The sequence below is a fragment of the Equus quagga genome, chromosome 3 (genome assembly GCF_021613505.1).
Source record: "Equus quagga isolate Etosha38 chromosome 3, UCLA_HA_Equagga_1.0, whole genome shotgun sequence".
Lineage (NCBI taxonomy): Eukaryota > Metazoa > Chordata > Mammalia > Perissodactyla > Equidae > Equus > Equus quagga.
This window is the reverse complement of record NC_060269.1, coordinates 32,576,947-32,593,413: the sequence shown is the minus strand read 5'-3', so window position 1 is coordinate 32,593,413 and position 16,467 is coordinate 32,576,947.

Genomic DNA, 16,467 nt, shown 5'->3' with positions numbered 1-16,467 from the left:
AAGTATACAAAACAAAACAACAACATATAAGACCAAGAGAGAAAGTAGACGATGGGAAAAAACTCAGAGATGACCCAGATGATGGAATCAGCAGTCACAGACTTAATGTAACTATGCTTAATATGTTTAAGAAAATAGAGGGAAAGGTGGGAAATTTCACCAAAGAACTGGAATCTTTTAATAAGAGTCATAGAGAAATTCTAGAACTGAAAAATACAGTAACAGAAATTAAGAAATCAATATATGGATTTGACAACAGACTGCATATTGCAGGATAAAGGATTCATGAAGTATAAAAGTGGAAATTTAGACAGATGTAGGAGGTATTTTGTTACTGTAATTAACTGTAAATTTTATTTTATATTACAATCAGTAATGTTCTTTATTGGTGGGAGAAAGGAAAAGTCCAAATGAGTTTTACTCAAATGAAAAAATGAGACAAAGAACAAAAGACAGTCAGTGGGGAAGAAATAGTCCTCTGAGCAGGACCCATTTAAATGCGTTCATATTAGCAATGAGAAGTTCACTATATGACTGTGCTTTCTTTTTCAGAAGATTTATTTTTTTGTACGATGGTTTCTTCCTCAAGCTGGAAAACCAAAGTAAAATTGAAACTTAGATCATAATAAAGCTAATAATTAGGTTATGATAATTATAAAGCTTATGGTAATTAAAAGACTCTTACTAATTGAGATAAGGAGGATGAGCTCCATAAAGATCTTATAGTTAAAACCGCTGAAAGTTATTGATTTTGGTGCATAGTGCAAATATACAAAGTAAACCAAAGGGAGTAATCGTTTTACTAAAGATTGGAAAGAAAATAAGAGTTAAATCATATAGTGTATTAATTTAGGTTCCCACCAGATCCTAAGACAGGATTTCAAGTATAAGCAATTTATTTCCAGGAAAACAAGCAGTAAGGGAGGACATCACTGAAACTGCGGAAGGATAAAAGATATACTATCAAGTCAGCTACCACTGTGAGTCCTTAACATCTTAGAGCTCTAAATTACATCAAATATACGCCTACCAGTTATCCTACTAAAGCAGTGAGGGAGCTGAGGTGTTCGTATACTGACTCCTAGCACTCATTGCTTGAGGGTTGCTCATGAGGGCAAAGAGTTAATTCCCCAGAACTTCTTGCCTGGAATTTGCATGTGCAGACAGTGTGCTCCTTAGGAGAAAGCACTCAGCAAAAATATGAACATGCTGCCAATTGGAAGTCACTAAAACTCACTAGACAGACTGCAGTGGCAAGGCTCAAGGAATAAGCGTGGGGCACTGTCAGCATCTGCTCCAGACAGGGATTGAACACTGGTGAGATAATGTGGTAGGTTGACTGCACTAATGGCCCAAGTCTTCACCTCTTCCTGGATCTATGCCTTTTGCTATGTGACTTTGCAGTTCCTCTCATAAGGAGGAGTCCACTCCCCTGCTCCTGATTCCGAGTTTGGCCTTATCACCTGCTTTGGCCAATGGGATGACAGCAGATGCATGTAGACTTGAGCAAAGCACTTTTGCACTTCCACTATTTCTCTTGCTCCTCTGCCTTTGCCATGAGACCTACCTGAGCTAGCCTACTGAAGGATAAGACAAGGTAAAGCAGAGCCAGGTCATCCCAATCATCCCAGATGAGGTCATACTAGATCAGTTGACTTGCCACCAAACTCTAAGCATGTAAGACCAGACAAACTAAATAGCTGGCCCACAGATTCATGCATTAAATAAATTCTTATTGTTTTAAGCAACTGAGTTTTGTGGTTGTTTGTTTGCACGATTATTACAGCAACAGATAATTAGTACCTAGAAGGAGTGTACTGCCATAGCATAAATCAAACATGGAGAACTGATTTTGGACAAGGTGGCAGATAGAGGCTGGAAAAATGGCAAGGAACTATTCAAAGAGACTGGGGAGATGGCAAGGAAATTGCTAGAACAGACTGGGAAAATGGCACCCATGTTACATAGTCACAAAACATTTGGTAGAACTGTCATGTGAAGTAACCTGAAGATATAAAATGTACCTCATAAATTTTTGAACTTTACTTCTAAGAAAAATGTTGAAAATATCAGCTGACTCATTAGTTGCATATAAGGTACTGCAAGAAAGCGACAAATTTAGAAGAGAACACACACACAATTTACAAGAGAATTTTGTGGAAATACTGAGAGGCCAGAACTTGCTAAGATGGAAACCAAAAACCAGAAAAAGATTCTCAATTGAGACTTGGCCTCAAAGTAAACATAAAATCAAGGGTGTGGCCATAACATTTTTTTTCTTAACACCTTTTAAAGAATTAAGCCAGTGTCCAGTAGAAGTTCTGAGCTTGACAAAAGAACTTTTAAGAAAATTTAGGATGCTGTGCCTCAATAGCCCAATGTGTGCAAAAGCATCAATGGTTAAGAAAGGCGTGATTGCAGCCTGACTATGGGAGACCACCACCCACGAATCAACGTTGTGCTCACACTTTCTCTCTCTCTCCCTCTCTCTCTCTCTTTCTCTCTCTCCCTCTGTCTATACCTCTAAGTTTTCCTCTCTCTAGGGTTTGTAAATATCCCCAAGTCATGGCTAGAGTCAGACCCAGGTAGGAATTCGGAGTTTCATATCTTCTATAACATTGCCATTGCACCCTCTTGGAGCCAAACCAAGGATCACCCTGGTCATATGGTTAGTTGGAGGCTTCATTTCTGGTTCTTTATATCCTTTCAAATTAATATAAATCAACCTCTAGCAGTTAACAAACCAACAATGGCAAGGGCCAGCTGCCCAGGGAATACAATCTAAGAAAGGAGATTGAAATAGTCAAGATATTCCAAATTCAGCGGTGGGAGTCATTGAAAGAAAACCCAGGAACAATGAGCTTTTCAGAAATGCATCTTGAGAGACTGAAGGGTGGAGTCTGAAAAGTTTGATTTGTTCGTCACTGCTGACTTGAGACGTTATCCCACATGCATGTAAACAGCTCCGAGCCTTGCTGTTGGCCCTCCATACCTTACTCTTTTTTAATAATCAAATATATTATTTCTCAAGAGAAATCCCTCGTTTACAATTAGTGGCAATATGACAGGTCAGAAAGACAAGCTGCTTTCCTGAACTCGACTTGAAAATCTCCTTTTTGATCTCTATAGCCAGAAGCAACAGAGTCAATAAATTTCAAACGCTACAACTCCAGAGACACTAGTTTTTCTCTTTCTTATTTGGAAAAGCAAGTATGAGATAAAAATAAGTATAAAAATCATGCCATGGAAATAGTTATATTTCTGGTCAAGAATATTTTTTAAAAACTTAATAACGATAATAATAATTAATAATAAAAACCAAACATCATATTGGCTAGCAAAAGAGACCAGGCCAGTGTCTTCTGACTCCCAATCCAGTGCTCCTTCTATTTCTGTCTCATTTGACTGGATGTTTTAGATACTAGAAAGACATTTCTATCCTAAATAATTTCAAAGTAATTTTCTTCGATATTGAGATCCTTTAAATTATTATTTAAAATAAAAACATTTTGGAAAAAAGGTATGTTACAAACAGTATGTAATATAGTCTCATATTTGGAATACATTTTTTTTAAAAAGTCTAATATAGTTGACAGTTGACCCAATTACATTCCTATTAAGTTAAAGGCATTTCACCAATTAATTGGCTGAAAACAAAATTAAATCTAAACAGAAGGAAAGCCAATATTTCATGATTATCTTTGAAGAATACAGATGAAGGGAAATAATTGCTTTTTCAACAAATGTTTTAAATCAAACCGTGTCCAGCTGGTAATTTAAAGGGGCTACTGAGTAGGAATTACCAAATAATATTATGAAATTGAATGCATGGGATTATGGCCTGACAAATTATTATTTAAGTTAGTAAAACCTTTATTTCCAAAGCAGCTCTACAAGGAACTGAGAAGTCCTAGAATGCTTGCAATGAAAAGGTTTTGAAAGGACTTTCAATGTTCAGGCAAAACCATCTTTAAACGTAACTAGTGGTAAGTGTTGCTTATTAATCTGGGGCAGGGTTGATATTCAAAACATTTAACCACTTTGACCACACAGTACCAATCAATCAGAATGAATTCTGGCTAAGAGCACAGGCCAGCTAAATATCAGCCCTGGTTTTAGGTAAAATTAGTAAAATGATTTAAGCAATAAGGAGCCACATCCTATCTTTTTTCCTCTAAACCCTTAATATAAATGCTTGAAAAGTTACGGGTGCACACTCTTTAACTGGTCATATTGAGAGATGTTCTAATATTGATGCTGGAAACCAGTGGAGCATTTTTGGTCTGAAGGCAAGCTTTGCTTGGCCTGCTCAACATTTGTTTAATGTGAATTAATGGACAATATTTTGTAATAAGTAGACCTCACATAAAATGTTTTGGCTTCTCTTGAAATATCAAAGATCTATGAATAATGACCTCACAACCCCTCATGACAGCAATTAGCAGCTGTTCCCTTCCAAATGGGCTTGCTCTCCACGGGCACGCAGCTGCAGCCAGACTGTTTGACACCTTTAAGTAAGCTGCTTCATGCCTATAGACATGTGAGTTTGGAACCCGCATAGAATTCAGTTAGGAAAAAAAGCAGAGAACAGCCTCAAGCTTCCTATGAATTTAAGTCACCTACTTAGCTCCTCCACCCCGTGTGTCCTTCCACAAACCAATCAAACTGTCAGCATGAGTAGGAGCAGCCTCAAAGGTGAATAAGTGACTTGAAAAGGAATATAACAACATGAATTGTCTACAAAAAAGCAGGGTAGAGAATATTTTATGATTTTACAGAAACAATAGTGTTTCCTGTGTCATTTTCCTACAATTTGTCACAATGCCCCTTTACAAGGAGTTATTATTCCAAACAGAGTGCCCCTAAATTGCAGTAGAAATTGGATTTCAGATGAACAATTTCATGTCTCCTAAAATTTCAAAAGACAGTTCAGGCTTGTTTTATTTTGCTAGTAAAGTCCTTAGTTTAGCTAAGTGTAAGAGACACAAGCCAATTAGTGTGCTTTGAATCTTTTTGTGACTCAGAAACACACATTTGTAAGATCCTTGTACTATAATCCTACCTATTTTGCTAGACAATGAGAGCATAAAACACTTCCGACTCCAAGTGCTTAATAACAGTTGATTAATATTGATCAAAGAATGTACAAAAGAGAGATGCACAGTCCAGTCGATATTTAGTCATGTCAAATAAAACTCATTTCCTTTTCCAGTATGATCTCTAGGTTGGTAGATTATGAGAATGTGGCTATATATTGTTATCTATAAATAATAGGTCTTTATATAAGCTTTTCCATTGTATTCTTGCAGAGTGATTGAGGAATATGGACCAAATTAAATCAGTTAGAAGGATTTTATTGTTTCCTTAAAACTGGCTCTTTCTCCAGCATTTTCTTAGCTTGTGGCACTATAATTCACCACTAGATATCCAAGACAGAAATTTTGGCATCATCTCGATTCTTTTTTCTCCTCCTTCACCCACATTTGATACTCTACCATGTCTAAATCCAGTCTATTTTCCTCATCCTCATTACTGCTTCTCTGAAGCAAATCTTCCTACTACAACAGCTTTCTAACCTTGCCCTCCAATCTGTTCCCTTTAAATCCATCCCCAGAAGGTCACCAAATTGATTATTTAAAATAAAAATCACTCCACAGCACTACTCTACATAAACCCATCGATGATTCCCCATTCAAAGTCCTCACTGATCTTAGGTTGCAAACTAGAAAGAAACCAGAATCACCAACAACCACATAACCTTTTCACATGAATCTGGAGATGTTTTGTGTGGAAGTGAAAAATCTCTGGGTATATAGAGCGATCTGGAAGTAATTGTAGGATTGTAGTTAGATTTTTTTCTGCAAAGGTCCAAGAAATGGAACAAGGATTCACATATATTAGAGAATCAAATTTTGATTACTACAAGGGACAACTTTTAATGCTCAGAATTAAAGAAGATTATGCCAAGAAAGTGATGAATTTCCCATCACTGAAACTGTTCAAACATAGACTGGACAATTTATTTTCCAGATCAGAGTATTATAAAAACTGTTCAAGTCTCTAACACTTCAATTACGTGAATTTTGTGAATTCAAAGATACTCAATACCACTAACCTTTCTATTATAAGATTTAATGAATCAAAATATTGACAACCACTGGCTTTTTTTTATAATAACACAGTTTCTCTCTCATTCCTTTTGGCCAACCATACCCACCTCCCAATTACCCATCTCATCAGTTTTAACAGTCTTAACTAGAGTAAGTAAAACCTCCTTGGTTTAGGAAAAACTCAATAATATTCACAACTACTACCCACCAATTCCTCACGAGAATCAGTGGGTAAATGCTATCACCCAGGAAATACCAGTCACAAAGCATTTGCCACTCCAAGTCCTACAGAGATACCCTTGCACATTAATTAGGTAATAACATTTTTTAAGAGATTCTGACTTTAAGTTCAGGTCTAAAGTTCCTGGTAAAATTAAGAATTCCTATGAAGATTCTTTTTTTTTTTTTTTTTTTTGAGGAAAATCAGCCCTGAGCTAACTACTGCCAATCTTCCTCTTTTTTTGCTGAGGAAGACTGGCCCTGAGCTAACATCCATGCCCATCTTCCTCTATTTTATACGTGGGAGGCCTACCACAGAATGGCTTTTGCCAAGCAGTGCCATGTATGCACCCGGGATCCCAACCAGTGAACCCCAGACCGCCAAGAAGCAGAACGTGTGCACTTAACTGCTGCGCCACCGAGTCGGCCCCCCTATGAAGATCCTTACCTCTCCCATCCAGACTTTATGAGACCCAGATCCAGGAGAGGTGGGAAAAAGCCATGCAGGAGAAAAAGAGACCAATCCTAAAAGAATAATGCAAAGTAGCTTATGTGGTATTATTTTCGTTACTCTGGGTGATCACTTTTGTTATTTTTTATGGTATGAAACAAGTTCCAGGATAGAACTCTCTTCCAGGAAAAAATTAGTTCATAAGTTGCCCATATGCCTCATTTCAAGGAAAATTGGGAAAGGCTAAATAAATACAACATAACTATGGCAAGAACCATGGATTCATATCATTTTTCTGCATCTATTCAAGCCTCTTCCTCTTGCCAAATTCAGAGGAACTGACTGTATATAAAGATTTAGCAAACTTCAACATTCTGGCCACTGCATGGAAAAGATGTAACCAAGCGCCATCTTGAAATTCATAACTATGGAACTGGGAGTCAGGATCCTCCCTTGATGATCCTCCAAGCATCTAAAAGAAGCAGGCATGGGTCAAGTTGAGGTTTCTGAAGCTCAGGGGGAAGGTTACAATATAGCAACCAGCCTACAAGCTAAAGATAAATGGCTCTCGTGCTCTCTCTGGTACACATGCTATATATAGCATGCCAGCTCCTGTTCTGAGGCGGCAACCCTATCAGAGGACAATCCAGAAGTGGAAATGCAGGAGGATAGACAGATCTGGGGAGCATACAGGGTAAGAGACATGGTAATAGTAATTCAGATTCTTGCATAGCTTACCCTTCACTGGCCAACATGCCACGTGTCCTAAGTGGGAGAATCTGTGCCAGTTCTCAGTCTGGACTTTGGCAGGGAAGGGGTGGAGGGAGGAGGTTTAATGAGCTTTCTGGAGCCTTCACTTTAGAAATTCAGATAGAGGGAAGTCTCTTCTCACTACACCTAATCATAAAATATCAATAAATTACCTCAATGTCTTTTCCAAAATACCCAATGATGTACAGAGTCTAATGGAATGTTAAAACTGGTAAAATTGGTTTAAAATTATTTAAAATCATGAAATCAGAAAGGAAAGTTCACTAACGGTCACATCGCATAAAGAAATGTAGTCGTTAATCCATTCTCCACTCTTAGTTCTGTTAATCAGCTTTCCTAGAATCTTTGGTGCATAATAACTCTCATTTGCACCCCTTCTGGAAATAGCTAAGTATGTTTTGAAATTGTATGGCTCATTTCATTGTCATTCTAACAGCAGTTACAATATATTGTGGTTAACACAGCACAATGTTCACTGAACTCTGCAACAATTTTGCCAGCCAGTTATAAGTGGATTAGCCTGGTAGGCGCCCTGGGAATATACTGTCCCTAAGTAATCTTCCCTGGCCACCCACACGAGAGAACTCTCCTTCTCAAAGTGGAGGGTAAATTTGAGCACCTCTCTCAGGGCCTCTGGAAGAAGTTGCACATGGTAATCTGAAAAAATATCTTTTGATTGTATCACTTGTTTCTCAATACTGATGACTTGAAGGAGTTCAAAAATGTCAGTCTCCAAGCCGTATTTTTCCCCCTTGGTAGATTATATCTAACGCTCTGCAGGGCTTTCTTCTGGATACTGAATCATTTTAAATAAGTATTCTCCCGCAGCTCAAAGCTTGTTGCTGCTGTGCTTCTATGCCATCTATTTTTCCATTGCAAATGGGCTCGTGATTATTTAAAATTAGTTTAAATTATAATATGTTTTGAGTAGGGTTTATACGTACACAGGATTAGAAGAATTTCACTTCTGTCCTGTTCCTCTTGACCACGTTATTCATCCTAAATAGATACAGGAGGAGGAAGAGCAGGAAAGTACAAGGAGAACGCAGTTCTGTTGAGCCAAACCATCCACCAGTAAAGAGCACTTGGTTCTGATTCTCCACTAGGATAAGCTGCTCTCACTTTCTGCCTATGACTCTGTTCCGTAGTTTCTGTCCTCTCTAGGAAAAGTAACACACAAAAGAAATTCCACCCAGTCTAGCATCCTTTCAATATCCGAAGCTGGAGTTCTGTGCTCAAGGCAGCACTAAAGGTTTTCTTTTAGAAACTGATCTCAGAGGACAGGGACTGCATGTGTTTCATTTGTCACCATCTCCCAGTTCTTGCTTCATTGTATACAGAAATGTTTCCAAAACTGAAATTTCCATTTCACCCCTTTTGTTACTTTAATTCTCTGCTCTTTTTGCTTCTGCTCCCAGTGGGAACCCAGTATCCAAAAAATAAAAATTAAATGAAATAAAATTTTTTTAAAAAATTAAAAGTTATAAAAGAAAAAAGAAAAGAAAGAATTAACAACTAACGTCAAGCAAGATTTCTTAAGCACTTCTATGTGCCAGGAATTCTTAAAAAAGATGTGTATATTTAAATGCCTGCCTCACTAAAAAGAAGTCACAGGAGTAACAAAGCCAAGAATTTAGCCAGTGAGTGAAATGGTGAGCAGCTGTTGGCTATTCTGATCCCATCCCTTGAAATTTTGAAGAACTACGCTGTCTTTTGTCATCGTCATGGCATATATCTGTCCTGGACAGTTGGCCACAGCTCCAGAAAGCTGGCCAAAACATTTTAAATTCTGAGAACTTGACAGAGATAATGTTTTTGAGATTCAACCTATGTTTCTTTTTCTCCCTTCGATTCAAGGTTGGAAATAACCTAAGAGGGGAAAATTTAAAAAAGAAGCAGAACTTATTCTAAGTTTCTTGGGCTTTTGGATTCCAAACATACCAGTTCCAGAGAAGGAAGACTACAAAGTGTCAAAAAATATTTTTAAGAAGCAAGAGGGAGAGAGCCAGAAGTCCCACCAGGAAGGTTTGCCAGGGCAGGAAGTGAGAGGGTGGAGGGCCTCTGCTGCCTTCTGTGCTGTGCAGACAAGGAGGGGGCAAGATCACAGAGGAGAAATGGCTCTGTGTGCTCCTTGGAAACTGAGACCACGGTGTGGGCGTACTAAAGAGCCACCAGGCCTGAAGGGCTACGCTGATAGACTGGGTGTCTTATTGCTCACCTGTGTTGGCAAGTGCCTCAATGACCAGATGCCATGCCCTGAATTCTTAGCTCTGGGTAAATTTTTACAACTATGCCACAAATTCCAGGGAGATAGGAGAACGCTTGAAAAGACTAAAGGTAATGTTTCCTGCCTTTCTGAAGATACAGAGGCCCAAAATAAGACTTAAGATGATGAATTATGGAAAATTAAAGAGCTACTTCCTTCCACTCGAGGTTATCCCCACCCAGTGTAGACAGAGATACATGTGCTGTAGTCAGCACATGTCTATGTAAGTTTGCACCAAAGTTCCTGAAGTTTTCAGGAGCCCCTTTTCTCCCCATGAGCAATTCCATCCCAGCAGCTAATGTGTCTCCCAACCTCAGCAAGGAACGGAGGCAATTCTACACTTCTCAGCCATTCATCATTAGGCTCCTATTCCATCTGGGATTTGCCAACACTTCACCTGTTTTAATGAGAACTTTTGGACACTAATCCCTGTCTCAGCTGTGGGGTCTTGATTGTTCCTTAGGATGTGGTTCCTACAAATGCACAGCAAGCGTCCTTACCTTATCCTCTACTGTATACCCTTCACACACTGACATGCTTCACAAATCACAGTCAGAACCCCCTCCGCAACCTTGCATTGCTGAGAAAAATGTCTTCTGCAGCAGCGTCTTTTTATAGACATTTTTGTGCGGCAATCAGAGATTAAATCCTGTGTGTAACTCAGCCACCTGAGTGATTGACTACTGCACAAAGAAAATTCATCTCAGTCTGTTTCTATTGAGTGGGAGCAACGCTGGGTCGATACCTATTGTGTAGTTTCACTGCTGTGGGTTCAATCAATGTCTCCGTTTTTTCCCCTCTCTCTCACAATGGGACATGATGTTTCATTTTATCAATTACCAAGCAAATGCTGATGACAAGGAATTTTATTCTGAACCACAGCTGACAATCCTTTTTCTTTTTTTCCCCGCTTGGAGATTCAGAGCAGGTACGGATCATTGTCTCTTGCCTGAGCTGTTGCCTTTTTGATGGCGACAGCACAGTGGAAAATCATCTACTTGCCTGGCACATAGATGGCCTCCATGTGGCCAAAAAACAAGATAAGAAGATGTAGATGCCATAGAAATAAAGGGTGGAATGATAAGGAAAAGCTGTAGAAACAAAGGGAAGAGAATCAGAAGGCAAAGAAGAAAGAGACAGACACATAAGGAGAGAAACACCCACTAAAAGATCCAGAGGGAATTAAAGATCCCCACATACAGAGAAATATTCAGAAAGAGAGAAATCCAAAAAGAAGAAATGGAGGGATGAAAATAAATGAGAAGCAGAGGAGAGAAGGGGGCTAGTGAGCTCAGAATTGCTTTAGTTTGTTTATGGGCTTCAGAGGAAATTGTCATCTATTATTTTTGCCCTTTGAAATTCTTCTCTGATTATTAATCATTATTTACAATTTTTGTTTTTGTGAAATCTTAAGCGGGTTCACATTGAAGGAGTAACAGCTTCCTACTGATGGAGAGAGGGACAAAAATAATTCTTTACTGAGTGTCAGAAGTGGCCAAAGCAATATTATGTCAAAGACCAGATATTGTAGCTGAAAATTGCATCTGGTAGCCAAATAGTTCCTCACCCTCTGTATTCATCTTTTGAGCAAGTTCAACTCAAAGACTGAATTATGCTACCTCGAGGGGTGTTAAAAAGATTAATAACCTTAATATCTGTAAAGTTCTTTGAAGGTTAAAAAGTACAAGTACGAAGTTTTTAAAAGCCGGTATTTAATTTGTGTAACTAAAATATATTGCAACGTTTCATTTAGACAAGTCTTTGAGAAAGAAAGCAACATGCTCGAATTACATTGATTTATGTCCCTGTGCTGCTCCTGATTGGGAAAGTGATTTGTTATATGACCTTGGAAAGAGACAAGATGCCAGAAAGGGGATGGTGAGGAGAGAGAGCAAAGGAAGGAAAGCGATCTAGTTTGAAATCAAAGCTATGACAGGAGCACAGATGGGGACTATCAGCCTGCGAAACAGATGGGGTTTGCCTTTGTGAACACCTTCACCTCTTCTTAAGGCAACCCGGAAGTGAAGATATCACACCCTCACTTACCCCATCTCCTGGCACCATTTTCTGCGCTCCAGACCCTGGATCAACTATCTGGAAGTGCTCCAGCTCCTGTGTCTCAGATTCAAAAATCCTACTTTCTTAACAACACCTTCTGGCATTCCCCTTCTCTCATCCCCTTCCTGCCACCATATTTGTTCTTCCACCATGGAGATATTTGATTTTCCACTATCAGCCCATCCTCGTTTCTACTCCTTCCCTCCTGCCTGGCTAGTCAGTAGCTTCAACCACACCATCAGCTCCCTCCCCCTCTCCTCTCTCTGTCCCATCCAGTCAATCCAGTCCTGGATGAATACAATCAGTCACTCTTAGTTTGTGCCACAAGACACTCAAATTTGCTTCTAGCAATTAAATCAAATAAGATAAAATAAGATAGGATAAGATAAGATAAAACAAAATGACGTAATGTAAAATAGCTCCATTTTTACTGACCTCAGCTACAAAATGATGGCTTCAATTGGCCTCTTGGTCTAATAGGACTCACAACTCTCTCCATTGGGCTGATATTTGTATCTTTTGGTGTAACAGTTCCAACCCTCTGCCCCTCTCAAATTCTCTACTCCATCCCACTTTTAATTTCCCACCAATGATCTTGTCTCACACTTCCCACAGAAGAGAGAGATGGTCAAAACAGACCTTCTCCAACTTCTCTTTCTTTCTCCTCTAGATTTGACAAATACAGACTCATTACCATTTCTCTTAAGGACAAAGTGGCTCCCCCACTTCCTAGAGTATAAACATGATTTAATCACATGTTCACACTTCTGACTTCTTCACTGTACTATGAGCTCTTCTCTTCCTGGGTGGCATTGACTCTTCTGTTTCTTGAAGAAAAAATGGCATAGGAACATTACTGAATAAATTACATCATCAAGAAGTTTTTTTATATGAGACCTGCTAGACTAAAATAATAATAGCTGACATTAGTTGAGCAGTCGCTATGTTCCAGTTAGTCTAGTAAATGCTTTACATTCATTATCTCATTTGACACCCCCCCACACACACACACATAGCTCTTTCAGGAAAATTCTACTAATACTGTTATTTAAAGATTATTTAGTGATGAACAACCATAACTCTTGGGGGAAAGTGCTACAAAGTGCTGATGTCAGGTCAATAACATTGGCATTATATCCAAAATATACATAATTATTATTCATATTTTCATTCAATCATTGGCTAAATTTGAAGACCTGAAAGCAAAGTTTAGCACATTTAAAATGTCCAATTTCATTGTTTTTAAGACACTAAATATACTAATTCTGTTATTGTCTGTTCAGATCTACATGAGACAGAAGAATTGTGAAAATAGTTAGAGACTTGAAGTAGTTTTCTGGAAGCTACCTTATAAGTCCTAGGAGCTTGTACTAGAGACGCTTCCTGCCTTTCTGGCTACTGTGGGGCAGGGCCTTCATCTTCATGGTGTCCTTTGGATGCCTAATGTGCAAGCCTAAATGTTATCTGAAAAATCTCTTTCCTATCTACACAAAAGCAATCAATTTTGGTATAGAATGAGGCGTTTGGAGGATTTCTGTGGTTCTTCCATTCTAATAAGCCTGAAAACTATAAAAATAACCACTTTATTTTTGGGTGTTGTTATGGATTGAATTGTTATATTGATATGTTGAAGTCCTAACCCCCAGGATCTTAGAATGTGACCTTACTTGGAAATAGGGTCATTGCAGTTGTAATTAGTTAAAATGAAGTCATACTGGAGTAGGGTGGGCCCCTAATCCAACAGAACTGGCGTCTTTATAAGATTTGGACACAGACACACACACACAGGAAGAACGCCATGTGAAAATGAAAGTAGAGGTTGAGGTGACGCAGCAGACGCCAAGGAACATCAAAGATTGCCAACAAACCACTAGAAACCAGGAGAGAGGCGTGGAACAGATTCTCCCTCATATGCCTCAGTGTAAGGAACCTCGATCTCAGACTTCTGGCCTCTAGAACTATGAGACAGTAAATTTCTGCTGTTTAAGCCACTTAGTCTGTGGTACTTTGTTACAGCAGCTGTAGAAACTAATACAGCTGTGAGGGGGCAAAGATCTCTATTGACGCAAAGGGCCTAGAAATCCAGGGGTAAAAGTTTCTAAAGAATGAAGTATAGAAAGCTGTCACAAAAGCATTTTTTCCTAATGTTCCTTTCTTTCCTTATATTTTCTATTCTTCTTTCATCTGTTTTTCCAGCATACTTAATTTATAGCCTCTTTCAGATTACTCTGTCTGCAATTCCTAGTGTGCTTTTTTTCAGAGGAAATGTTTGTGGACTTGCTGATTCTTCCTCATGGTGCTTTTCTCTCTCTCTGGTTTACAGTGTTTCATCATGAGTTCATTTTCAGTGGGTTTATATTGTTCTTCAGGGATCCAGTTTGTCCTGAGATGTGGACGTTTTCCTAAGAAGGTCTCTCCTGGAACCCAGCCTGACTTTGAGCTCCTTCTTTGTTTATGACATCCAAGGACTTCTCTTCCTTTTGGTCAAGCTTGTCCATGGTTATTTTTGGTGGTGGTGTTTGTTATTTTATCTAGCATTTTTAAATGTTTTCAGCAGGTATGGGACCATTTTGTGTCCCCTCATTCAGCCCATTGCTCAGAGCTTCAATTTTATAGACTCTCAACAACATTTCTACGTGAAGAGGAAGAAGAGAAGGATCGCTTATCTGCCATTTTATATCTCAGACGTTTCTCTCTCCTTCTCTCACCTACCAAAACTAAAGTGATAGAAGCTCATTGGCTTTTCTCCTGGACCAAGACTTTTGTATCTTACAATACAAAAAAAACTTAGAAAATTATTCGCGAGTTCCTCAAAGTGATTCTGGAAAAAATCATGCCTCTAGAAGCTTGCTAAAATGTAAACTCTGCAAAACCAATAAAGAGGACGATAGCAGAGCCAGATGCTTTGAAACACTTGTCACACAATTCCAATTCAAAACTCCCAAGATGGAGGGAAATTATAACTGTCCCACAATTGTCCTACCAAGTGCCAGAGATGCTATAAGTATTACCTCAATCTGATCCTCACAAAGTGCCTTTAGATGTTTATCTCCACTTGATGTCTGAGGAATGCAAGCCTCAGAGAGTTAATCAAGGCCCCTGAGCTGCTCATCAGAGCACCTGGATGCATGTGCTGCTCCTCCCCTTTCCTGGCTCATGGCAGATTTCCTTGCCACTCTACCATGCTATTTTTTATTAAACAAATATTTTAGCCTTTCAGCTGTAAATACATAAGCACGATTGGAGGCTTTAATCTATCTACTTCTCATGGAAATGCTTCATTTTTTGGTCTCAGAAACCATTTTAGGTAAGAGGATTTAATCTAGTTTTATCATAAAAGAAAACCTATGTGTTCCCATTTTGTCACCACCAAGTTAAGTCAAGCATCATAAAACATTCTAATTTCATGTAATTTGTGTGGATTTTAGCCATGACAAAATGTTAACCTTTATCCTGAGTGAGTACATTGACTTCTTTGAAGGCAAAGCACAACTAGTAATAGCCGTGTATCTTAACACAGGTCCTACAGATTTAGGGGCAACAGATGCACTCATGCTATTGTAATGAGTTTAATAGGGATCTGGTTAAGAAGATTAGGGATTACTGTTCTGACAATGGCTTATGTTACAGGAACCCCAGTCCGAAATTGGACGATGATATCTGCTAGTGACACAGGGCTGTGTTCACTGTTGGCCTTCAAGATTATCTTTAGTCACATAGAGCAAACTTGAGAGACAGTCAGCTGTTTGAAACAAGAAAATTTACATAAGCCAATTTGTATAAGGACTTTGCTTTTGGATAAAAGAAGAAGATGAAGGTTTTAAAACAGGACCTAAAGAGCAAAAAGGGAAAATAGAGAGGAGATGCTGTTGGGTCTGTATGGAAGGACTATATGAGAGTCAGGATATATGCCTTTTGTTAGATTCCTAAGGAATAAAGCGCAAATCGCACGAGGGAGGGTGAAACAAGTATGTCATGCATCTTGAGGGCTGATGGCTGTGCTAACATTACATAATAATGCCCATAGCTTTGACATGGTTTTTCTAACGTAAGCACAGGAAGCAGTGGCAGTAATGAGGCATCATGAAGTTTCAAAGCCAGAGCGTCAACAAAGGGCAGAAGCAAAGACAGGGCAAACAACCTATGGTGACTGTGGCTGGCAGACCAGTTTGTGCTGGTCTAGCCACCACAGCTAGCTCTAGGTGACACCGTCCCCTCCTTCCAACTGAAGCCTTGTTTTCAGAAAAGAATAGGTGCCTTTAATTTCCTTTAAAATAAACCCTTTCCCAGGAGAGTTCTCAATCTTTTGTGAAGACAGTCGGCCACCTGCTCCAGATATGCCTGTATCCTGAGCTGAGCACAGTTCAGCCCAAGCTGAGACCACACCTTTTACATTCAACCAATACTTCCCTATAATTACTGTTCCACATTTTTCTCGACTCTTTTTGTTGCAAAGTTTATACTCAAGTACTCCCAGGAATGAGGACCTGTTCTGGGTCCTGGTAAGGGTTGGTGGCTCCAGCCATTTGCATTTATGACCCAGCAGGAAGTGAGAAAAAGCACAGAATTCCTGCGTCTTACTTTTCACAGAG